Below are 24753 nucleotides of genomic sequence, written 5' to 3' on the forward strand. Positions count from 1 at the left end.
CCCTCGGAGCCGCTCGGCAGCGCCCGCCCCTCGGCCCGCTTTCTGCCAATGGGAAGGAAAGGAGAGGCGGCGACTCGCCGGGGTTTTCCCTCGCGGCTGGGAGGGCGGGGGAAGGGGCGGGGACAAAGTCGGAGGACCGGGGAAGTGGGGTGAGAGGGTGACGTAGGGTGGCCCGAGAACGCGCCTGCCAATGGCGGGACGGCGAGAGACGGCGAGAGCCAACGGGAGCGGAGTGAGAGGTTCTCTGGCCAATGGGCGGTCAGTGAGCGGAGACAGGGGCCAATGGCGGCGCCGCGTCCCACCGCTGGGGAGAGATGGTCAAGTGTGGGAGGCGAGTTGGTCCCTGCTTGGGAGGCTGTCGGGTTGCCTAGCAACCACAGCCAAGGCTTCACCTGGAAAATGTTTGAAATACTTGATTTGAATTCAATCTTGACGTTTTCTAGCTTCCTGAGCAGCAAAGTGCGCCTCCATCACAAGTTATTGCACACTCCTTCACCCAGATTTTCTGAATTTGTAAGTATTTCTGAATATCCAGTTTAAAACAACTACCTTGACTCTTAAAGGACATTGCTGTTGAGACAGCTCTTCCTCCGTAAACCTTAACTACGAGATTTTAGGGAGCAGGCGTCAGTGAGGATGATGCGGGTCTCGCCAAGAAGGGAAGTAGATCTAGTTGAGTGACTTTTTTTGAGGGGGAGAGGGAGAGGGCAGGCACCTGGCCCACCGCTCACCGTATCTTCTGACCTAACTCTGGTAGCTACCAAATGAAACATTTTTTTTTCCAATGATGGAAGGGGTATCATAATTCTCAGCTTGGTGAATCGCAGGATAAGGACTGACTCAGTCTCCCAGAGAACAGGAGAAGTTCAAATACTAAGAATGCTCATTGAGAGAATCTGAAGGATGACAATTACTGCCTTGGAATAGACAGGACGTACTGGAAATAACTTGTCGACCTGAAATCCAATACTGTGTACAATGAATATACACCATAAAATATTTTTTTAAACAACGTAAGAGTAGATTCTAGTCTCCGACTCAAATAGAGAAGCTGTAATACTTAGCTTTGGTGAAGAATAAGGAATAAGGAAGGCTCGTAATTGTATTAGTAATTCTTCCTATCTCAATTCCATTTCTCACCCAAGAACTGTTGATAAGGGCCATGTTTTATACCACTACTATGCTATGTGAAGTTTATTGTACACTCCAGATGCACACTCTCTAAGCAAAACAGCTCTTGCTCCAAAGGGAATAAGAGGTGGGTTGTTTTTGTTTTGTTTTGAGCTAAATATGAGTAACCGTGGCTGGGAACATGGGTTTGTGTTTTCCTGAGTGACATGTTCCATCACAGAAGAAGCCACATGAACTGTTACAGCTTTTGAGCAAAAACAGTGAATGCAGTCACCAAATACATGGTGGGAACGGCAGGTTACAGCAGAACAGGAAAAAGTCTGCTATAAGGCTTCAAGTGCTGTGTGATGACATTCTGCATTTGGGTTGGTGGAAAGTAGTTACCTGCTTTGCTAATACATGCTGAAGGTTTTTTTGTTTGTTTTGTTTTCTCTAGACAGGGTCTCTTTGTGTAGCCCTGGCTGTCCTGGAACTCACTTTGTAGACCAGGTTGGCCTTGAACTGACAGATCCACTTGTCTCTGCCTTCCAAGTGCTGGAATTAAAGGCTTGCACCACCACAGCCCTGCCCCATGCAGAAGGTTTTTTTTGTTGTTGTTTGTTTTTGTTTTTCGAGACAGGGTTTCACTGTGTTGTTTTGGTGCCTGTTCTGGATCTTGCTCTATAGAGACCAGGCTGGTCTCGAACTCAACAGAGATCTGCCTGGCTCTGCCTCCTGAGTGCTGGGATTAAAGGGGTGCACCACTGCTGCCTTACCTGATAGTCATCAGGTCAGAGATACAGAGGTGGGTGATGAGTGGCTATAAAAGGGGCTAAATTTAGCTTAAGATCATTTTGGCAACATTTCAAGTCCCCATAAACAACAACGTTCTAAGTAGCCAGTCTACAAGATCTTCAACTGTAGCTCTTTCAAGAAACTCCATTTCCCATGACATAGTAACACACACTCAACAGTGAAGTATCGAAATATGTTGGATGTGGACCCACTGTGGAGCGGTGGCATAAGTTACGTGGAGAGCAAGGGCCATTCCACAACTGCTATGACTCCATCATATTGCTCTTGTTATCCATTTTATCCCGGGATACACCTGCGTGAAGTTACTAGATGATAAACAGAAAGTCATTGTTTGGTTGTGATAAACAACATTTTGGGTGGGGGTGGGGAGCTAAATTCCCGGCATATTGGAATGTTTTGAAAGGCAGGAAGGATCAACACAAGATAGAAGAGCTTTGTCCTTGAGAAGGGATTGCAAATAATTCCAAGTCCCCGAGTGTACAGTCGGAAATGATTGGCCAGATACTCATGAGGACGAACGTCTCACACAAAGTGAAATTCCTCCCAGGGACACACTGCCTTTTTGATTGAACTAGTTTTCAATTTAACTAAGTGATTAACAGGGCAGTGGTGCTGCACACCTTTTATCTCAGCTCTTGGGAGGCAGAGGCAGGTGGATCTCTGTGAGTTCGAGGCCAGCCTGGTCTACAGAGTGAGTTCTAGGACAGCCGGGGCTACACAGAGAAACTCTGTCTCAAAAAAACCAAAACCAACACAAAAACATGGTAATTATTACAAAATTGAGCAATGGACAACAAAATAGTTTAGTGGTTAGGTGGGTAGCATCTTCATTGAATTAAAAAAAAAAATCACACTCTAAGATTTTATGAAATATTATCGTAAGCTTATACTGGACTAAAAATATATGAAGTGATATCCACAAGTGATGGCAAGGTATACATATATTTATTATGTAAAAGACTTCAAGTTTTCTGAGCCACAATTTTTGAGAAAGCACAGTCTGGTCAATATCCTGGTTAAGACTTGTTAACATGTATGCTCTATTAAAATGTTTTAAAACTCGGTGGTAAACATTGTTAGTCAAACACTTTAGATGCCATTCATCAAAGGAAGTACAATCTGTTGCAGTGCCCTACCTTGGAAGGAAAATGAAGCTTGCTAAGGAGCCGGAAGATAGAATGATAGCGTTCAGTATTAAAAAGTCACCCATTGAGCAAACATTTACTTTTTTCTTGTTCTGTGGCAGGAACTGCAAGAGACCTATGCTGTTAATAAGGCAAGCATTAACTACATGAGATGTGCTGTAAAAGCCATTCCAGATGCTAACCAGATCTTGAAAACCTGGTACATCTGGTACACACACACACACACACACACACACACACACACACACACACACACACGGTGAGGGGTGACGGTTAAATAAATCATTTAAATATATTTAAATAGATCATTTAAAATTGGTTATATATTGTAATGATGACATTTTGGTCACCTTGGGTTAAATAAATATATTATTGATGAATTTTGTTTCTTTTTAACTTTTTAACGTGGTTACCAGAAACTGTAAAATTATAGTGGCAGCTTCCATTTGTGGCTCCCAGGTGTTCTAAACAACAGGAAAAAAGTACGTAGTCTAGGGTGGAAGTTGGGGGAAAAGAGAAAACAGAGCAAGGGCTGGCTTTCATAAACACAAAGGCAAAAGGTAAACTCTTGTTTGTAAGAAGCCTGAGCTTTATACTGTCTGCCTCAGATAAAGTGCAGAGAGAGTAAAGCGGGAAGAAACTTCAGGCTCACCACTTATTTGTCTCCTCTGGTTTACACAGCCTTGGTTAAGAATGCAGTCAGGAGCCGGGCGGTGGTGGTGTACACCTTTAATCCCAGCACTCGGGAGGCATGAGCCAGGCGGATCTCTGTGAGTTCCAGGAAAGGCACAAAGCTACACAGAGAAACCCTGTCTTAGGGGGAAAAAAAAATGTAGTCAGTTAAATGTTTAACTCCACGTTAGGTCTCTTTCTCCTTGAGCCTCTCCTTGGTAAGGTGGCTTCTAGGTTTTATGGAGCTTCCTGGCTGAAGTTTGTTTATCTGCAGAGGGGCTCAGTCTCACTTACGGGTTTGTGTGTTGGCTCTTCGTCCTAATGTGTGGAATACTAAGACTCACCACAGCTATCGCTTGCTGCCCTACCCAGTAATCCTACCAGCATCCCCACCACGGGGGATCAGGCATGTCACGGGGATCAGGCACACATGTTCTCAGTGTCCTGTACATCAACCCCCCTCAATCTCACCAAGTAGAATTTCAGCTCAGAGTTTCCTAAGGAGCTTCTGGAGTCAGTCCTTTCACGTCATCCAACCTGAGGGCGCTCTAGTCCTTTTCAGTGGCCCAATAGCTCTGGCCTATTGCTAAGCTCCAAAGTAGGCTCAAGGTGCCTGAGGAGATAATCTCTCTTCCCTAGGCCCTTGGAGAATTCTTTTTTTTTTTTTTTTTTTTTTTGGTTTTTCAAGACAGGGTTTCTCTGTGTAGCTTTGCACCTTTCCTGGAGCTCACTTGGTAGCCCAGGCTGGCCTCGAACTCACAGAAATCCGCCTGGCTCTGCCTCCCGAGTGCTGGGATTAAAGGTGTGCGCCACCACCGCCCAGCTGAAAGATACTTTTAAAATAGTGCAAATTATCAATGACCGTATAGCTCAAATGCTGCACAAAGAAGCATGCCCACGGGATAATAGAAGTTCCAAGGAAGAGTACTTAATCCAGCTGGGTAGTTAAGACTTTCCGGAACAGGTGGTACTCATTCCTTATCACATTTATAAATCTTTACCGAGGAGACCTTAGTGTGCCAAGTTGAGGAGTTTCCTGTGGTAAACAGGAAAGATGGAGTTTCTGACTCTATCCAGGTTAGAACGGAATGAAGACAGAACATAGCGTAAGAAACAGGAAATGAGCCGAGTTGTCTTCCAGTGGTACTCTGAAGAAAATAATAGACAGCAATAAAACAAATGTGACTGTAAAGTGAGGACACGCAGGAGGTGGCTAGGACCGGTCTCTCTGAAACTGTGACACTTAAACAGAGTCTTGAGGGGTGAGAAACTGCCAGTCTATAAAGCTGTCGGGATAGAGTCATGGTAGGAGACGGCTCAGCAGAGGCTGAGGTCCTGAGAAAGGCACAGGTGTGGCGTGTCTGGAGGACAGCAAACTTAGGCCCGTGTGTGAACTGCATTCTGACAAGCTCACAAGTTTTGCACATGGTTGATAAGGGTAGAGGACAGGACAAAGAGGAGGAGAGGGTGATCATTTCAGAGAAAGGGACCCATAAGCTGCACGGTGTGGGAACTGAAATTGAAACCAGTAAAGCGGATAACGAGGAGTGCGCTGTTGTGTTGGATTTGTTGTGCAAAAGCAGTGTCGATGGGACAGGATGCAATGTTTCCCTATGTCCTCGAGGAGGAGGGAGTTCGGCACTGTGCCCTCCCCACACTGTGGTCCCGGCAGCAATCTACTCTGTCAGCATTAATAAGTGTTTGCTGAGTGCCTACGATTTCCCAGAGCTTATAACAAGTGCCTTCCATAAATTGGTTCTCCCATTGCCCCCAATGATACCCAAACCCATGTGCCTTCCACTATTTTTTTTTTTAACAAAAAAATCACAATTGTGCTCAAAGATAGGGGAGTCTAGGTGGGAACAGTAGGTGCCGAACAAGGAACAGTGGGTAATTTCTAGTGAGAGGCCTCAGAGGAGCTTTTCATATCCTGGTGAATCTTATCACGTAGAAAGGTAGATTGGGTGGCCCACGCCTTTAATCCCAGCACTCGGGAGGCAGAGCCAGGCGGATCTCTGTGAGTTCGAGGCCAGCCTGGGCTACCAAGTGAGCTCCAGAAAAGGCGCAAAGCTATGCAGAGAAACCCTGTCTCGGAAAAAAAAAAAAAGAAGAAGAAAGGTAGATTGGGCTTGAGGACTTCCTTTACCATTGGTCAAAGACATGTCCATCTTTGAGGGATACACTATATTAGTCAAGATAATGATTTATGAAATTCAGAATGCCACCTCACTGTTTAGAGTCAAAAAGGGACAACCAGCAAAATCTACGCAACTCACTTTCTAGGTTCATCTACAAAGCTGAGTAATTATCCAAATAATGGTTGGACATCAGATTGAAAAGGAAGTTAGAGCTCATTTAAGCTGGTGGGTTGAGATAACAAAATTCATTTGTTTTTCAATACACTCATCTTCCCAATGAAGTAGAGCTATATCAGGGCCCTAAAGCTACCAACTTTACCAATGCCACTCTAAGGCTAGCTTTACAATGAATTCAGAACACTTGAAGTTCACTGCTAGTTTTCTTCTGTGGACCATATTTAACTCACCATGGTCAGCATTTATAGCTATGACTTCGTTTTTTAAAAAAAATCAATTTGTGACCAGCCATCTGTATAGCTAACCTAACTCTCTAAATCTCTCATCATCATCATCATGTCATGCCAAAGCCTAATCTTAAAGCCTGGGTAACTTTCGCCTTCTGCAAAGTGACTCCTCCTGGCTCTGCTCCACTGTGTGTCAACCCAGTCTTCACGATGATCAGGTTGTCAAGTCCTTCAGCGGCACCTCACTGTGGGTTTTCTGTTCTAAAAACATCCGCTGCTCTCGCTTCCTGTGTCATATTTTTCCTCGTGGCCGTGACAAAGTACCTCCCAAAGCAACTTAAAGAAGGAAGGTTTTGTTTGTGGTGACATCTAAATAAGTGACAAGCCCATGAGGGTGGGGAGGGCGAGGTGGCCTGTCACACTGTTGTCTGTAGTCAGGAAGCAGAGATAGACCATGAGGCCAACCTATAAAAGCTCAAAGCCCGTCTGCAGTGACCCATTTCCTCCAGTGAGGCTCTGCCTACTAAAGCCACCACCACACCATCGGAAACAGCACTCAGCTTGGGACTAAGTAAGTGTTCAAAGCACAGTATCACCCCTCACTTGTGATCTGCGGAAGGAGTCTATTAGGACAGCAGCCGGCAGCCAGCAGCTTTACTCATACAGTGTGGCTTCACGTGAGTTCATCCCACATCAGTCCAGAACACAAGCATGAATGTTGAGGCTAAAGGCTGAGAAAGAAGACATTAAATACCTTAAAAGAACAAATGAGGAGCAAGGTATTTTCTGTAGAGATCCATCTGACATAACTAGAGCCACCTCATTCATAAAAGCCATTTTACCCACCACGTGACCTTTGACACTCTTTCCAAATCCTATAGGGTAAACAAAGCCATTCATATACTCAACCGTCTTTAATGCTGACTGACTACTAAGCCCCAGACTATTTCTTAATTGAGATTTGATATTTCAATTGTTTCTGAGAAATCCCAAGGTACATTACAGGGAGCTATGACCCACCGTGGTCTATCTTAGCATATAGACTATGATGATCTGAATGAGAATGGCTCCTATAGGCTCGTTTTTGAAAGCTTCATCCCCAGTTAGCAGACTGTTTAGGAAGGATTAGGAGGTGTGGCCTTGTTGGAAGAGACTTACAAATGGGAGTTGACTTTGTGATTTCAAAAGGCCATTGCAGGCCAAATCTATCTATCTATCTATCTATCTATCTATCTATCTATCTATCTATCTATCTATCTATCTAGATATCTATCTCTCTATCCCTCTCCTTCTTGTCTCTCTCTCCTCTCTCTCCCTCTCCCTCTCTCCCCTCTCTGCCTTCTGCCTATGGACCAGATATGAGCTCTCAGCTACTGCTCTAGCACTGTGCCTAAATGCCTGGTGCCTTGCTCCCAGCCATGATGGATATGAACTCACCCTCTGAAACTGTAAACAAGCTCAATTAAGTGCTTTTTAAAAAAAAAATAAGTTGCCTTGATTATGGTGTCTCTTCCCAGAAATCTGAAAGTGAGATTAAAACATTCCCCTTGCCTGGGGACACTGGTGTCCTGTGATGATGCTGTCCTCAGAGTACAAATAATTGGCCTTGTCTGTGTTTTCTTACAGTCTCTCTACACTGTCCCCTTTTGGCAGCCAGTTCTGGTACACTGTGTCCTCCCAAAACACCTTCAGAAGACTTTTGAACTAGTAAAGGAATCCTTTTTATAATCAACCAACCATTGACTTAGTCACTGGCCCTGGAAGAAGCGCTGTATGCCCAGGCAAGGGTAATTTCTCCTGCTCTATGGAAGGAGCTAGTGATATCTCCCTCTCTATTCACCAGGTCAAATCAGAGTTTGGGGTGTTAAGGGGAGGCTGGCATTTCTCTTCCCCGCTGACTGACTGCTGAGCTGCAGGGTCTATAAGACAGTCCCACTGTTGCCTCCGGAGCAGCAGGGCATTGAAAGCCACATGTTTGCACACATGAATTCACAGCAGCTGTGACAGCATGAAGAAGATCTTCGCAAGCCCGAGCCAGACCAAATCCCAGCACAGAGGGGCACGTTGGGCACCACAATCTCACCCCTGGCTGAGGAGCTGCTGGCAGTTGTTAGCTGCAGAGAATGAAGGGTTTTCTCTAAGAGTGTAGCCCCCGATAAATCAACCATGGTCCAGTGGAAGGTCATACATCCAAGAATATTTGTGCAACCCAAACTGGCCTACGTAGGAGCAGGGGGAAGGACACAAAGTTGAGGGAGAAAGGAAGTAGGTAGATCTGGGAAGAGTTAGGGGAGAGAAGGCAAATATGATCAAAACTCACTGTATACATTCTCAAAGAACTAATAAAAAATTATGTTGTTTTTTTAAAAGCCAGTTTTAGGAAGGTATTGTTGACATATATCCATGAAGGCCTCAGAAAAGCACATAGAAACAAATTTGTTCCTACTGTAGGTCTACAGCTTTCTGAGAGCCAAACTCGTTAAAAAAGAAAAGAGATGTATCCTGTGAAACATTCTTCTAATGCCTGGGAAGAAGAGCCGAGATCTCTCTAGTAGAATACTCCAACATTAAACAAGGATGAAGGAGGACCCCAGTGGTTCCCATGGGTGTCATGTGAAGGTGGAGGAGCCGGCGCTGTGGTTTGGCTTCACCACCTGTGGCGTGTAGCCGTGTTTTCACATGACTCCTGATTGCGATATACCGAAGAGTCAACACTCACACCCAAAGGCTAGAAGAAGGGTCAGTTACCCTTTTCTAAGTCTCTTTGGGAGAACAAAGGAACTCATTGACTTTGCAGACATCACATTGGGCAAGAGTGCCTCATGTGCCCTTTCTGGAATATATCACCTTAAGGGTCATGATTCGTTTCAGCTTTTCTTAAAAACACTCATGATTTTGGCCACAAAGAAGAGGGTATAATGGCTGAGGGGTGACCAACACTGTAATGTGGAGGGTTCCCCAGTAATGTAACTCCTCTTGCTGTTTCACTCTAGGAGCCTGCTTCCTGTGTGTGGAAGTCTATGCTTCGAGACTCTATGGAGGTTGAGCAATCAAAGGAGTCTGCTAGGAATGGGCTTTTATTTTGGCCCCCCTGGAAGCCCAATTGGCTGCTGTTTAACTTGATTTGGCGAGTCTATTTACTGGCACACTGGTCAGTACTCTTTTGGCTGGACACTGGTTGATTTTTTTTTTTTTTAACATTCATCTATTTGTGTGTGGGTACACATGCTATGGCGTGTGTGGGGAAGTGAGAGGACAACCTCCGGAGTCAGCTCTCTCCTTGCACCATGTGTGTCCCAGGGAATGAACTCAGGATCTTAGGCCTGGCAGCCATCGTGAGGTTCCCATACATGATAGGCAAGCCCTGGTGTTTTTAGGTCTGTGGTGATGCAACACATCACAGCAGGAGAGTGTGCTGGAGCAAAACTGACCATCTTTTGGCTGGAAAAGGAAGGAGAGAAAGAAGAGGGGTCTTGGGTACCACTGTATTCCTTGAGGATATTTCCCTATGCACCTGAATGCCTTCCACTGGCACCAATCTCCCAAAAGTCACATCACCTCGCTGGGAACCAAACCTTTAACTCAAAGTCCTTGGGAGGGCACTTAAGATGTAACCACACTAGTGTACTATCTCCCATTCCCAGAATGTGTCCCTCAGTGGTGACATTTTTTTTTTTTCTTAAGGAGAGGGTCCATCTTTGCTCAAAACCACCATCCATACACACTCAGTACTTAAAAATAAGACAAAATCCCTGTTCCCATAGGAGTTAGTTTCTGGTGGGTGGGAAGGAATCAGAAAAGGAAATATAACAAAACATGTGAATTATTTCATTCACAATTTGTAATGTTTCCGGGCAGCCACAGTACTATCAAGAGAATATTAGCAGTATGGATTTGTTGCAGCGTGACTCCAAATTTACTCTGTGACATTGATAGCTCTCAGAAAAGAATTCTGGAGCCTTAACAAGCATTTTTCTTTCAGAGGCATCACAGTTTTAAATGTTAGGGCAGTAATGGCGGGTTAGGAAGACATTGCAAGAGAAAAAGGCTTCTACAAGGGCTTGGTGCTGGGGGGGGGGGACAGAAGGCAGGCAGACGGTGACACCTGAGGCCAGTGCGGCCTTCCCTGACACTGGCTCCCAACCTCCAGCAGCTTCAGATCCTTGTGCGGCTAGTGAGTCCCAACCACTTTCCCTGGCAACCTAGCCAATGTGCTGCCAGCACATTCCAGAGAGCAGGACACCACAGTGACTTCTGTGTCTTCCAGTGGGCCCAGCTGAGTGCACACTTGCAGTCTGAGCCTGGCCTAGGCTGTGGTAGAGGACTTTTCTTCTGTCGCCTGCCTCACTCGGGGATAGCGGCTGCTCCTTATATTTGCTGTTCCTACATCCTTTAAAGTTCTGTTTACTTCTTGACCTGGCCCCTCAGTTAGTTAATCCTCTATTTAGTTCATTCTTTATACTGAACTTTTCTGTTTAAATTACTATGGATTTTTCTGTTTTTATTGGCCTAGACAGAGAGAAGAAGGAAATAATACTAAATAAACAAAAATATTAAACTTGTAGAATATTTCTCTGAAAATATATATGAAACAATTTTCATGAATCTATTAGAGTCGAAGACTTAAATAGATCCTGCCAAGTTCCGAAACAACTTGTAGTGGGATTAAATTATTGCCTCTATTGCTGCCAATAGTTGAGATAGAAGCCATAGTCTAAGGGGACAGTAACAGTGCCCTTCCTGATGCCAAGCATCAGAATGACAGACTCACCCCTCAGATGCAGGTAGACCAGATCAGGCTTCTTTCAGAAGGGCCGGCGGGGTGTGGGGGCGTGTGGGGGGAGCACTGATATTGATGTTGGCAGCTGTCGGCCACACCTACCTATCTGAGTTCTTCTTTCATCCCTTGAATTAGATGAGTCAGTCCTTCTTCCCAGGGAGAGAAGCCTCTGGGTATTTAACAGGGATGGAGTCGGATGGCCAGGTATCCCACAACAATGTCTTCTGTATGGCTCCCCTTCGACCAAGTTCACATCATTTTCATGTTACCTCTGTGGATTTCACAAGGACCAAATAAAACAAAATATATGCATAATTGTTTTGGTTTTAATATTCAAAATTACATTTATTTATTTAGGGCGGGTGTGTGTCTATGTGTGTGTGAAGGAGGTCAGTAGAAAGCTTCTAGTGTGTGGAACCTGGGGACCGAGCTTAGATCGTCAGGCTTGTTGGCAAATACCTTTACCCTCTGCTCCTATTTTGTTTTGTTTTACAGATAGGCTACCCTTTTGAAGTTTGCGTTTTTATTTATTATTTATTTATTTGTTGTGTGTGTGTGTGTGTGTATGTGTTATATGAGCAGATAAACATGCTATCACTCTTTACCTTATTCTCTCGAGACAGGGTCTCTCAGTGAAACTGGAGCTAGGCTGCAAGCTCCAGTGATCCGCCTGTCTCCCACTCCCTCAGTGCTGGGGACACAGGAGGAAGTGGCCATGATGCCAGGGGATGGGGATGTGAACTCAGGTCCCCATGCTTGGGTAGCAAGCATTCTTACCAGCTGAGTCATCTCCCCATCCCTAAGACAGGCTATCCTGTGTATTGTCTGTGTACATATGTGTACATAGGATCCGTAGGATAACATCCTATGTATAATTGGCCTCAGACTCACAGTTTTCCTGCCACAGCCTCCCAAGTGCTGAGATTACAGACATTGTGTCACCATGCCTGGCTCATAGTGGGATTCTAACACATGTCATTTAAAAGCCCGTGTTCATAATCTCTCAGTATCAATGTGTGTGATGAAACCATGTCAGGGGTTGTTTCTGTTTTAACATTGGAACTAAATACAGAAACCACACTCAATGTAATCAGAGAGAGTTGCCACTGTAGCCAACTCTAACTCTGGCCTGTTTAAACAGAAAGGGAATTTATTGAAGTAAATTTAATAAATGCTGAGTGTCTCAGACAATTTGGAAATGGCCGGAGAGAATGGGAGGGTGGTAGAAAGGAAGCATGTCTGTAACCCTAATCCTCAGCCAGCAGAGGGCCCTGTGGCCTCTCCACGACACTGGGAGTGTGGTTTGCATCACCAGTTCTGAATACAATCTAGATCTTTCAGTCACTGAGAGAAGATGCTCCCAGCCGGCCTTGCTTCCTACAACGGAAGCTCAGGTGTTCCAACTGAAGGACTGAAGCCACATCACATGTCACATACTTTTGCTCAGCCTATAGAGTGATCTGAGAGAGAGATTAATTGCTTTCTGATCTTCTGCTCGTGGAAAGAGGACATCAAAAGCCACTGTGGGTAAAATGAGTGGGACGACCCGAATTCAGATCCTCGGAATCTGCAAGAGCAGGAAGCAGGAGCTGCTGCTATCACCTCAGCGCTGTCTACTGTGAGGTGGGAGGCAAAAGAGGAGACTCCCCGGAAGGTGCAGGTCTGACAGCCTGGCACATGCAGTGGTGAGTGAGTAACGAGAGACCCTGCCTCAAAGAAGGTGGGAGGTAAAGGTGTGAGGTTGTCCTGTGACCTCCACATGCATGCCATGTGCCTGGATTCTCACACACAGACAGGCATATGCACACGCACATACACAGAGAGAGAGAGAGAGAGAGAGAGAGAGAGAGAGAGAAGGAGAGAGAGAGAGAGAGAAGGAGAGAGAGAGAGAGAGAGAGAGAGAGAAGAGAGAGAGAGAGAGGAGAGAGAGATTTAAAAATGCTAACAGACTCAGGAAATTCTCTAAATGTAGGAAATAGGGACAATTACAAACTATTTCTGGCTTTCCTGCAAATGACCCAGTGTTTCATGAGTAAATAAGTCATGCCTAAGCCTTTATTCAGTAGGGCCTTTATGATCACCAGGAAGATGGTGCCAAGTTCTGTATTGAAATAATTGTCAAGAAGTTAATAAAGCAATTTTTTTCGTTTCATTCCAACTACATGAACCAAGCCAAAAAAAAAAATTTAAACCAAAAAATATTAAGGTCCTCACACTTACTATATCATACATTTCACTACTTTCTAAAGCTAGAACCATTTAGCATATAGATGCAGTGATTTGTAATATGTTCTCAGTTCAGATGCTGAGCCTCAGGCTAGTATTGAAAAATGCCAACCAAACTTGCATTTTTCCCCCTTTTTTCTTAAGTCTTCAACTTTGTAAACTAAATATTGGTAACCAATTGAGCATATTAAAACATAACTATTCTTTATCTTGACATTTGCTACTACTCGGTACTGTCATTTTAGATTGGGGTTATGCTGGAGTATAAAATTAGTTACTATTTTAAAGTAGCATTCGGTTTGTCAGGCTGGAGCCATGGAAGTAGGATATCCATCTTTTTCCCCCACTAGGGTAGCACATCTAAATCCTGACAGAACATACTTGCTTGTATCACAGGTATCTTCAATAAGCACTTGTTGGTGCTTCCCTTGTTCATTAATATTCTGTATTCTAACCATCATTTCATCATCATGTATAAAACACAAATACAGAAAATATTAAGAAGGAAAAATTGACAGACGCCTGCGACGACCCATTTTCTTAGTTCATGTTGTTAGCCTGTACTTTCCTAGGCAAGCATACTTGAAGCCAACATTCTGATTGCATCATAATGCGGATCATAAACTTGACTGATGAGCATTTACTTCTGAGTAAAAGCTGGCCACTAAGCCCTCAGGCAGAGTACCAAATCCTCACCCATGGCCACTTTCTCAGAAAAACGAGGTCTATTCAGCAAGGCTTCACAGGACCGGGTACTCATCCATCTCTTTCAGAATCTACCACCACACCCCTTCCCTGAACCCAACCTTGTTCTTTACAGGGTGGGACAGAATAGTGGAAAAAGCACGGAGGATCTGTGTTTGAATCTCAGCTCTGTCACTCATATGGGCAAATGACTTGAATTTTTCGAGGTTCAGTTCTTCGGTGGTAAATAGAGAATGGAATCCATTTGGAGGATGTGAGTACTACCATGCGCCTAAGATGCCCATTGCAATGCCTAGAAATTAGTGGGTGTTCAATGACGGTAGCTGCCATTGTTGGTGACAAGTGATTAGCTGAGTTAGAGTCCCAGTGAAGGACGGGCATTCCACTGAACTCGCTTCCACTGCCAGACTAGAAACAGAGGAAACATCTAGCAGGAGCCAAGTTTTACACATCAGCTTTCCATTTTCCCCATTCTCGTGACTTATTGTTGCTTTTTGGTATTGGAGATCCAATGTAGAGCCTGTTATTTTTAATATCTCAGCCTTCTTGCAGTCTGGTTGACTCCAGCGTTTAACTAAACCCAAAGTCTGGCTAACTCTAGTTCTTTAGGCTCAGTCACTTTCCCTCAGGTTTGTCCTGGTTTATGCCTGTCTCGGGGGTTTGCTCTTGCTGTTCTTCTACAACTCTCAGGGCTTCGGATGACTGATGCGTTCAGAACTCAGCTCAACCACCACAAGAATCAGATGTGTTCTTTACCACTGGCTCACTTTTCTTGTTGCCGTGAGCAAACCACCTAACAAGGATCAGCTTGGGGGAGGAAACCATTATCCAGCTTCAGTTCAAGAGGCTGCACCCTAGGACGACAGGGAGAGTGTGGCAGCAGGTACGTGAGGTGGCTTGTCACATTGCAGCTGCAGTCGGGAAGCGGAGAGCAGACAGGAAGTGAGTTGAAGCTATGAAAGCTCAAACTTAGTGACCCACTTCTTCCCACAGACTCCATGTCCTAACGGTTCTGCAGTCTTCTGAAACAGCACCCCCAGTGAGGGACCAGTTGTTCAAACACATGAGCCCATGGGGCATAGATCACATTCAAAGCACACAATCATCTTTATGTAATGTTATCCTCTTCCTTAGCCGAACTATTCCGTCTTATCCTGAGTTTTGAGTGTATTTTTCAAGGACAGCTCACAAAAGCGGGAAGGGGCTTTAAAAGGTTTCCAGACTGTAGGCAACAAATCGAATGTATTAGATGAGGATATCAGCTTAATGTATTTTCTGGCCCAGCAACTGCTTTTGAAAATTCTAAATCTGATAGTAGTGGATGTCTGTTTTTACCTAAAGGTTCCTGAAAATCTGGAGGTAATTTTTTTTACATTCTCTGATATTCCCCGCGGGAACACTGAGAAGTTTTTAGTTAGCTTGTCGTGTATCAAATGATGCTGGTATGATCTGTTAGTTTTTTACCACCTTAAACGTTTTCATCCTTGCTTTACTGTTTCAGGCTTTCTGTCTTTACAGACTTGTGCATTTTTAGAAAATACATGTAGTAGCATTATAATTGCTTCTCACAAAGGAACAGATGCCATTATGTTACTGGGGCCAGGTCCCCAGGTCCAAAGATGGCATAAATGAGACTAACCAGCAAAGCTGTTATTGGAGCTCAATCCAGATGGGAGATGCAGCTTGGATCGGGTGGTGGCTCCCTGAAAGAGAGGAACAAGGAGATAGATACAAGAGCAGACGCTACCCAAAGTTCCCATCGAGGTCTTTCATGAAAATGAAGTTTCAGACACAAAGAGGGCCTGTCCTTGCTGGTCAGCATCTACCTTCAGCTGTAGGTGCTCACTGGCCAGCTCTGACTTCAGAACTCTGTCTTCATGGAATGCATGTCAACCACCACTGGACCTCTTGAAGCCCTCCCTGCCTCATCTGAGGGGAGGAAATCGGTGTGCCTCTTGCTAAAGAAATCCCCCTCACCCAATTATCTCCGAAGCACTCCTGTCTCAAGTAGTTCAGGGTTCAGCCAGAAAAGCAGAACCAACAAGAGGCACAGATTAAGGGATTTACTTCAAGGAACTGGAATTGGTTTATGTGTTATCTTATCTAATAATCTTCTTTAATGTTGCCTAACTCCTTAGTTATGTCTTAGAAAAATAAAATAAAAAACCTCAGCAGCACCTACATTAGTGTTTGACTGAATAACCAGGGTAACCAGGAGCTGTAATGTAGTCTAGGTGACACATAAAATTGACCACTACGCCCTTCTTAGGGTTTGGGTGTTGTTAGAATTGATGAAAACAGTCCCTCCCTTTGAAAATGGGAAGCATCTTAACTCTAGGGTTCACCTTGGAAACTTATATTTACCTCACTCATTTGATTTCCATGTATGCCACCTTGATTCTTGGTAGGAGAAACCGGTGAGCCTCTTGTAGAGACTCCTGAAGCTCTCACCTCACCCTCTACTTGCTCTATAATTGAGTATCTGGGACACCTTTTGGCCTCTCTGGTTCTTGGACTGGCAACAGGTTCTATGACTATGGCCTCACCTGAGGTCCGCCCCATTCTTCTCACCTCACATATTTCATGATTCTCTTGGCCATGAATTCTCTTGGCCATGGCATTGTTCCACTCTACCTCCACGTTCCCGTAGACAATTCTGAATTTCCCAGTCTGTTCTCACCTCTTTCCATGTCTTCCTCCAACCCACCTTATTCTCTACTTCCATGTCTAGGGTAAGGGAAGGCTCCGCCCTTCTTATTTCTTGCACTGGAAACAAGCAAGCCAGGCAAAGTCTTACATGTCACTCTCAGTGTGTAACACGAAGCAGGAATTCTTCAGGATGTACAGAACTAAATGCCAAAGCCACAATCACAAAATCTACTGTACTATTATGATAGCTATTATATCATATTATATATTATTATATTATTGTATACTACTTTTTTCGGTAGAAATTACTTGTCAAAACCAATGATGCATTCTTCTTCACATGCAATCTACAGTCCTACATTCTATTTGTCTTGTGTTCTTTTGTCAGAAACATTGTGTCCATACTCCATTTCTATCTACCCAAACCACCCGCTTTTTTAAAAAAAAATTTGTAAAGTTTTTATATATTTACTTATTTTATGTATATGAGTTTTCTGCCTGCCTGCATGTCTATGTACCACTGGCATGCCTGGTGCCCACAGAGTCCAGAAGAGGACATCAGATCCCCTGGGACTGGAGTTCCAGGTTGTTGTGAGCCACCATGTGGGTGCTGGGAACTGAACTTCGGTCCTCTCTTAGAGCAGCACATGTTCATGACTGCTGAACCAGCTCTCCAGCCCCAATGCCTGCTTTAAAGCCAACGGCAAATGACACCCTGTCCAGGAATTCCCTTTTCATACCCTTGAGTGGATGTCTCACCTCTGCCTCACTGGGGCGAGTATCACTCTTGCACATATTATAGTTATTCCACCTTGGTGCTGTCTTCCACACACCTCTGGAGTAGACGCTGTTTTTTTTTTTGTTTGTTTGTTTGTTTTTTTTTGTTTTTTTGTTTTTTTGTTTTGTTTTTTTTTTTTTTCTCATGCCTCTGTTGCTTTTAGCAATCAACACAGTACCTTTCCCCAGGTAGTAACGGTTTTCCTCTGAAGTGAATGTCGTGGTGTGTTTGGGGCGGAGCCGCACTGTTGAAGCTGTGGTCTGGTCTGCTCAGCTCTCTGCTGCCCGAAGGAAGGTCTCAGTTCCTCTGGAGCAGAGCCTTCTGTCAGCAGTGACAGAGTGCAAGGGGTTAAGTAAGCCACATTGAACACACTCAGTAGACCTGTTTGTAGTGCATCTGTGAACACCGCAAGTAAGTCGTATGGTCAAGTCTAAACGTCAAGGGGACAGGGAGATGCACACTGTTTATGGGAGGACCTAAAAGCCTCATGCACAGGAAGCACAGAGAATTACTGTCAATAACTCTGAGAACTACTGGTAATCAGAATGCCCTCTAGTGTCAGCCCAGAGGACACTTCTCTGACATCCCTTTGGATGTGGGTACTAGCCAGGAAAGCAGTTAAGTGTTACTCTCATTCATCTTCGGTCCCGGCATTCAGGAGGTAGCTTGATGGCATCAGGACAGAGGGGAGGAAAACAAAGCAGTGGCTTTATTCCGTTCTCAAATTCTTCCTGGCTCCGATAGCTGTAGTGTGCTTTCTCTTTTGTTCTCATGGTCTCCTCCTTGCTCACTCCCGTGGAAAGCTATTTCTGGGGGTGGAGAGGACAGAGGAGAAGGGAAGTTTTAATATTTCCTCAAACTTCATCACAGTTGAATCCAACAGTGAAACAAAGTTAATGTCACGCTGTAGAACAGAATATACATGCCTGCAAGAGAAGAATGCATTATCCTGACACATGATTGAGGTCTTTCTTTCCTTTCTTTTTCTTTCTTTCTTTCTTTCTTTCTTTCTTTCTTTCTTTCTTTCTTTCTTTCTTTCTTTCTTTCTTTCTTTCTTCCTTCCTTTCTTTCTTTTTCTTTTTTTCTTTTGTCTTTTGTTTGTTTGTTTGTTTGTTTGTTTTTTTTAAAACAGAGTTTCTCTGTGTAGTTTTGGAGCCTGTCCTGGAACTCAGTCTGTAGCCCAGGCTGGCCTTGAACTCATAGAGATCTGCCTGCCCCTGCCTCCTGAGTGCTGGGATTAAAGGCGCACCACCACTGCCCGGCGACTGAGGTATTTCTTCTTTTTTTTTTTTTTTTTTTTGGTTTTTCGAGACAGGGTTTCTCTGTGTAGCTTTGCGCCTTTCCTGGAACTCACTTGGTAGCCCAGGCTGGCCTCGAACTCACAGAGATCCGCCTGCCTCTGCCTCCCGAGTGCTGGGATTAAAGGCGTGCGCCACCACCGCCCGGCATGACTGAGGTATTTCTTAACCTCACCAACCTAGTGGTCAGAAGTTATCTTTATTCAGTGTGACCTCTTGGGTCTTAGGGTGTTATTGCGGTTGTGCTCAGGGACAAAGCCTGTTTCTGGGGTCTTGCTACAAGAAATCGCTGTTCTTATGGGCACAGGCATCCTCAGGACTCTTCTCATAGCCGTTCATTTTGGAGTACAAAATGTGCAGTCCTCAATTTTTCCAAACTGACCCTGAGGCCACGCTGTAATATTAACAGGTACTCAAGGGCTGGGAAGTCAAGTCACTTGTTACTTCTTACATGGAGCACTGGTTGTTGTTTTTAATAGGTATGAAATCCCCACGACAACTCTTTAGTTCAGTCCTCCCCTCCCCCACTATTTGCAGATAAACAAACCAAAGGTCACTACAGGAATTCCAGTCAAGGACCTGTTTGACCCCAACAACCCAGTATTTTTTCCATCTTAACTGTGCAGCGTAAATGAAAAGTCAGATGTCAGCATTATCTTTAATTTAATGCACGGTGCTGGGGAAATGGCCCAGGATTTAAAGTGCTTATGGGCAAGCATACGGGCCAGAGTTCAGATCCCTAGAACCCATGTAAAAGCCAGGCAAGTGTAACCCCAGTTTGGGGAAGGTGGAGATTATTTAACTACATTTCTTATTTTATTTAAGCACATTCTGGAAAGTATTTACCCCATAGTTCATATTTTTAACTTATGTAAAACAAGTCTACATATTTTCATTTGTGTGTGTTTTAAATAATTGCTGACTCCATTAAACCCAAGCACACCAATATTTTATTTTATTTCTACATAAGTCATTATAAGTATTTTGGCTTCAGTTAACAGGCACTGTATGTATATACTATATCTTTACTACCTCTGATTTCTCAGCCAGAAATATGGAAGCAATGTCCTCATTTTGAGACTTGGTTAAGAGAAATGCTGTTTCTCCCTTTATATCGGAAAGCTGACTTGAGCCCATTTTGGAGTGAGAAGCAATTTCTATCATCAAAGATTGTTTATGTAAGTTTGAAGTGACTCATTTAATGTAAGGCTTGCTCCAGCGTGTCCTTACAGATAACCAGAACCTCAAACTTGTTACCTGTGACCCATGTGATTTGGATACCTGAAATAATACCTTATGTAATAGGAAGACTTGCTCTCACTGTGTAGGGTATAAATATAGTTGTATTTCTTTATTTTTTCCAGTCCGTCCTTTGTAAGCAAATTTTCCTTAATTCACAAGAACGAGAGTATGTCAAAGTCTGTGTCCCTGCCTGAATAGCTTAAGAGCTCAGGCCAAGGTAAGGTACTTCTGTTTCTCAACAGGGAAGGAGAGAGGAAGGAAAGGGAGGGGAGGAGGAGGACAGGTCACAGATAGAAGAACTTTATGTCATTGTCTCTGGAAGAGAAGAGATTAAAAAAATAATCTCAGTTCTCAGCGTTGCCACCATCTTCCTTGAAACTCTTGTACATGAGAATGAATGGGGCAAGAAGCAACCACACAGCCTGAAATGCATGAGAAGACAGACGGGGCCATGTGCATTAGCCTGTGTAGCGATAGAGGCCCAAGAAGCAGAAATAAGAGATGCTGGAGGCCGGGGTGCCGGAGGCCGGGGTGCCGGAGGCCGGGGTGCTGGTGCAAGCTGTTGGACTGTGTGCTTCTGCTGGCCCTAAGTCTCAAGGGCTCTGAACTTTACCACCAGATCCCTGGGAACACCTCCGTGGGACTGCCTTGCTTACAACCCAAACAGTTCCTGCTGGCACTCTGACCTGGGCCTGTGGCGTTCTGGACTAGTTCTCACTTGTTCACTGCCACAAGTCCTCACTTGTGACCGAGTGTACCTTGTGTACAATAAGTAATCCTTCCGCTGTCTCAGCTCAAGAGTAAAACATACTAAAAACTAATTTCAGAAACATCTTACTTATAGACTATTTTCTAATAAACATTGCAATTTTTTTGTAACTAGAGTAACAGTAAAGTAATACTCTTTTTTTTAAGATTTATTTATTTATTCTGTATACAGTGTTCTGTTTGTATGTATGCCTGCACACCAGAAGAGGGCACCAGATCTCATTATAGATGGTTGTGAGCCACCATGTGGTTGCTGGGAATTGGACTCAGGACCTCTGAGAGAGCAGTCAGTGCTCTTAACCTCTGAGCCATCTCTCCAGCCCTTAAAGTAATACTCTTAGAGAGGGGAAATTAACAAAGTGTTCCATAAAAGCAAAAGTGTGTGTGTGTGTGTGTGTGTGTGTGTGTGTGTGTGTGTGTATGTGAATGTATGTGTGTGTATGATGTGTGTGTTGTGTATGTCTCTCTGTGTGTATGTCTGTATATGATGTGTAGTATGTGTGTGTATGTATGTATGTGTGTATGATGTATGTGTATGTGTATGATGTGTGTGTATGTGTGTGTGTATTGTGAATGTATGTGTGTGTATGATGTGTGTGTATGTCTGTATATGTGTGATGTGTGTGTATGTATGTGTATCGTGTAGGTTATTGTCTGAGTCACTTTTGAGTTGCCCTAGTATAATATCTGAGACTGAGTGACTGGCTGTTTTAGTTTTCTTTCTTTTTGCTGTGATAAAATACCCCAACAAAAGCAACAACAACAACAACAACAAGATAGATATTTTATTTGGCTCACAATTTCAGGTTGTAGTTCATTATTGTGGGAAGGTCAAGCAGCAGGGACTTGGAGAAGCTAGTCATGTCCACAGTTGGGAGCAGAGACTGAAAAAATGCAGTCATGCTTACTCAGCTCACTTTCTCTACTCTGACATAGTTCAGGATCCCCTGCCTAGGGAATGGTACCACCTGCAATGGGCATATCTTACCACCTCAGTTAACTTAACCAAGATATCCCCCTTAGCCTGGTGTGGTGGTGCACATCTTTAATCCCAGGCCTTGGGAAGCAGAGGCAGGAGGATCTACCTAGAGAATTCAAGGTTAGCCAAGGCAAATTTTTTTTTTTTTTTTTCGGACATTTTCTGTGTAGCTTTGGTTTCTGAGCTCACTTGTAGCCCAGCTGCTGAACTCAAGAGATCCCTGCTCTCTAGTGTAAAGCGTGTCACAAGCCGCTAGCCAAGGCAAATGTTAAGGCCCTGTCTAAAAAAAAAAAAAAAAAAAAAAAAAAAAAAGATAATCCCCAACATACATGCCCACAGGATAATCCAATCTAGATATCCTTCATCGAGACTCTTTTCTCAGGTGCTTTTAGACTGTATCAGAGCTGCAGCAGTGAGATTGTTCTGTGGGTAGAGGTGCTTATATGTAGGTCTAATAACCCGAGTTTACTAACTGGATCCCACAAGGTGGCAGGAGAGAACTGACCCTTCAGAGTCATCCTCCTGCCTCCACATGCTATGGTACAAACAAAAAGCAAACCTGTGTGCCACATCCCCTACCCCCGACACAAATAATTAAATCGATAAGTAAAATTTATAATGCGATTGTGTCAAGTTGACAACACTAACAATTTACTGGGTAATTGATGGAGCAGAGTGATTTACTTCTTACTGTCATAGAGGCTCAAAAGTTCAAGGGGACAGCTGGCCGGGGCATCCTTGCCTGCTGTGTGGCAGAGGGTGCCATATGTTAAAGGAAGTGCATGTGAGGGAGAAGAGTCAGGGCAGAGTCACTGTTGTTAGACTAGTCCCCGGGTAACTGACCTACTCCCTCTGTAAAAGCGTTTATCCAGTCCCTTCGTGTTGTCTTTATTTTATATGTATGGTTATTTTGCCTGCATGTAAGTCTGTGCACCCTGTGTGTGCTTGGTGTCTGCAGAGGCCGGAAGAGGATGTCAGCTCCCCGGGAACTGGAGGTACAGACGGATGTGAGCCACCATGTAGGTACTGGGAATCCGATCTGTATTCTCTGGAAGAGCAGCTGATGCTCTTACCTCCCGACAATCTGCAGCTTCTGTAGTCTGGGCTTGTCTTAGAAGTCTCACTTTTAATGCCGTAACCATCCTGGCAGGAATGGAGTTACTCTGAAGAGATACTTTCTCAAGCCTCTAACCAGAAAGACCACAAACCTTCTGGAAACCACTCGACAGTGTACATGATACACAGAGAAATGGGTCAGGGTGTAGTGCTGACAAAATCCTCGGCTGGATCTCAGGCTCTACCACTTAACAGGTTTGCCTCTGAGTGACCTGTTTAATCCCTCTATCCTTGGTTTTTGCCTAAGGGTAAATGACTTTTGGGGTCATTCTGAGGACAAATAGAACACTTCTAATGTTTCTAGTTTGTTTCACGGTGTTCGAAACAAAAGAACAATTCCTACAGTTTTGGAAGAAGTAGTTACTTTTCTGTTCATGTGATTGAGAAAAGACTGCAATGTGCCTGAAGATGGTAAGTTTCCTGAGCATTCATTTGCCCTTCCGACAATGAAAGAGCAGTAGCTACAAGCCTAGCCGTGCACGGCCCTTATCTCTGAAGTGGAAAGATGCAGTTCACTACTAGCCAGTAGCATATGAAGGGTAGTGCTACATCGGACCACCCGATCAGGAACTTCAGTTAAATTCCTCTCCCATCCTCACATTCCTCAGCCTCCCTATGATGGATTGCATTGTGTCTCTGCACCCACCAAATTCTCATGGTGAAGTTCAAATCCCCAACTCCTTAAGGTGTGACTTTATTTGGAAATGGGGTCATTGCAGGTGTAAGATGAGATCGCTGCGCTGTGTCCTGATCCAGAATGGTGGGTGTCTGGTGTCTCTATAGAAAAGGGGAAGTCTGGACACAAAAACTGGCACACAGAAAGAACAGATGACATAAAGACATGCTGGGCTGGCTGTCCCCTTTCTCGTGGTGGTGAGTGAGCTGTGAGCTCATACCCCATCCTTCCGGTGCTTTGAATTTCAAACACTGCACCACGGCCATGGCGAAGCATTTCCTGGGTCAACCTTCCCAGGAACAACTTCCAACCAGGTTCCCAGGAGCAAGTTTTCTCTGCCTTTTGGCAGCAGTATCCAATACGCTGCAACAGAGATGCCTTGACTGAAGACACCTTACACCGGGAGAGAACCCCTGACCAGAACCTTCCATGTAGAAGACTTCTAACCAGGACCAGCAGTATGCCAGTACGCCACTGGACAGGTTGACTGTTTCCAGCCAACACTGACTGTACACTCATTGTACGTTCTAGAGGACACCACTGTTTTGGACCCTCAGAATCCAACTGTTGCCAGCTTCACCTGGAACACCAACCATGCCCGGCTGATGGTGGTGCAGAAAGAATGTACACAATAATGACTACTGTGTGAGTTCTAACAAAGGGTTAGACAGAAATCCTCTGGGAATCCTGAGTCTCCAGAGCTGTCTGGGAATTTGTTCTTACCCTGTTCAAAAGCAATGTGATGAGCACAAGATCTTTGAATACCTTGTGATTTGAATCTCTCTGTTTTCCCTGATTCTGACCTTAAGACCTATATTTAAAGGTCTCCAGTGGTTTAGTCATTCCTGCCTAGATAATCTCCCCATCTTAATGTCAACTCATCTGTGACCTTAATTATTGCTACAAAGTATCTTCATTGCCACACCTGGATTATGCTTGATCTGTTCCATTCGTCAATGTGCGTCTACCAGGGTATTAAATCTTGGGGTCATCTTAGACATTCTTCAGTTCAGCTGGCTTTCTATTTTAAAGTCCACTTTAGAGTTAAGGCTAGTAAGTTTACAACTGGGGAAAGGATGATTTTGCTCCCTCTGTCCAAGAGGCATCTGGTAACATCTGGAGACATCTGAATGACGCCTAGTTTGCAGGGGCCAGAGGTGCTGCTCAAAGGGAAGGACGCGACCTCCCTACAGTGGACATGGACTCAGTTAGCTGCCCTCGTAGAACTCTGAACAGCGTCTCACATACAAA

At 44.3% G+C, this 24753-nt stretch overlaps 1 long non-coding RNA gene across 1 annotated transcript in view; it reads left to right on the plus strand.

Moving 5' to 3' along the window:
* The first annotated feature begins 160 nt into the window (after positions 1-160).
* The window catches only part of LOC119088714, a 32674-nt gene continuing 8081 nt past the window's right edge, over positions 161-24753 (plus strand). The window contains exon 1 of the long non-coding RNA XR_005092410.1: positions 161-513. This is a non-coding gene — a long non-coding RNA (uncharacterized LOC119088714). The remainder of the gene's footprint in view (positions 514-24753) is intronic.

This window comes from Peromyscus leucopus, chromosome 11 (genome assembly GCF_004664715.2).
Source record: "Peromyscus leucopus breed LL Stock chromosome 11, UCI_PerLeu_2.1, whole genome shotgun sequence".
In the NCBI taxonomy this organism is placed as follows: domain Eukaryota; kingdom Metazoa; phylum Chordata; class Mammalia; order Rodentia; family Cricetidae; genus Peromyscus; species Peromyscus leucopus.